The sequence below is a fragment of the Pinus tabuliformis genome, chromosome 7, assembly GCF_031772625.1.
Source record: "Pinus tabuliformis cultivar Carrire ecotype Pingquan chromosome 7, CPIR1, whole genome shotgun sequence".
NCBI classification, from domain to species: Eukaryota; Viridiplantae; Streptophyta; class Pinopsida; order Pinales; family Pinaceae; genus Pinus; species Pinus tabuliformis.
In genome coordinates, this window is record NC_142293.1 from 665,475,970 (window position 1) to 665,478,036 (window position 2,067).

Sequence of the window (2,067 nt, forward strand, 5' to 3'; positions counted from 1 at the left end):
CCCTTTTTGGTGCTATTTGCATCCTTTATCAAATAGGGGTGCAAAACTTGACACCAAATTTGCATCAAGTTTTGCACCAAATCTTAAACCAAGTTTAGCATCCAGGTATTGCAATAGGGTTTTGCACCACTTTTGCACCAAATTTTATGCCAAGTTTTGTGTCATCCTTTACACACCAGTTTTGTTCAGGTTTTGCATCAAGTTTGGCACCTAATTTCGTTTGACATACTTTTGCATCCTCATTTGCATCCACTTTTTGCACCGACACTTGCATCCTTTTGCATCCTTTTTTAAATCATTTTTTCATCCATTTGTGCATCCCTTTTTGCGCCAAGTTTTACATCGAGTTTGTGTCTAGTTTTGCATAAAATTTTGCATCTACTTTTGTTGCATCCACTTTTCCCTCTTGTTTGGCATCCATATTTACATCCTCTTTTGCATCTATTATTGTACCCACTATTGCATCTAATATTTTTGTGCCACAATTAGCGCCTAGTTTGGCACCTCCTTTTGCACCCACTTTTGATTATAATTTTGCATCCACGTTGCATCCTCATTTGCGTCTAGGTTTTCATCAACTACTACATCTATTTTTGCATCCCTTTCTGTACCAATTTTGACTGGGATTTGCATCGGTTTTTGTGTCTCGTTTTGCATCTACTTTTGCATCGACTTCTATTGCATCCACTTTTGCACACAATTTTGCATCCACTGTTGCACCCATTTTAAATTTCACTTTTTGCATCCTTTTTACATCTTCATTTGCATCATACTTTGATTATTTTTTGCATCTATCATTAACATCCACTTTGTTATGCCACAATTTGCACCATGTTTTGCACTCACTGTTGTATCCACGTTTGCTTCCAATGTTGCAACCATGTTCACATCCTCTTTTGCATCAAATATTGCATCTATTTTTGCATCCACTTTTATGTCAGGTTTATGCATTGGGTTTTGCATCTCGTTTTGTATCTACTTTTGCATCTACTTACATTATATCCATTTTTTGCATCCAATTTTGTTTTCCTGTTGCATCAATGTTTGCTTCCACTTTTACATCCATTTTTGCATCTTATTTTGCATATTTTTTGTCTATTGTTACATCCACTTTTGTTGCACCATATCTTGCGCCTACCATTGCAACCACATTTGCTTCCACGTTTGCATCCCCTATTGCATCCACTTTTGTTTCATCCATTTTTGCATATACTTTTGTTTCCGTTGTTGCATCCGCATTTGTTTCACCACAATTTGTGCCAAGTTTTACACCTACCATTGGACCCATGTTTGCTTCCACTTTTGCCTTCATGTTTGCATCCAAGTTTGCATTGACAACTGCATCTACTTTTGCATCCACTTTTGTGTCAGGTTTTTCATGTTGTTTGTGCATCTACTTATGTTGTATCCACTTTTCATCCAATTTTACTTCTATTGTTGCCCCATTTCTATGTTCGCTTTTGCATCCCTTTTCCAACACTCATCATATTTTCTGCATTGATGATATTCCTTATGGCATTGACAATTATGAACAATTGATGACAATGTCAATAATATTGACAATGATGAAAATGAAGATGATGGCGATGACATGAATTGTGATTATGATGATAAAGACGATAGTGGTTACAATGACAATGATGATGATGGCAATGATTATGATGATGACGATGCTAATGACGTTGGCGAATCTTCCCAATTTTAGATGTTGTCATTGTCATAATCATAAGCATTATCTTTGGTGTCATGATCATCATTTTCATCTAGGTCATCATCAAAAACAATAATGGCATGAATGATGATGCATGATTACAACAATGTCGATAGAAATTACATTAATGATGATGATGGGGATGATAAAAATGACAATGACGATGATAATGGTGGTGATGATGATCATCATCGATCATCTGTCAAAAATAGAGTTGTTATTTCTCTTACGTATATCAATGTGTCCTAAACAACCCTTTTCTAGCACTGATCACATTTTTTGGGTTGATGATATTTCTTACAACATCTACAATTATGAACAATTGCAAACAATGTCCATAATGATGATGATGATGG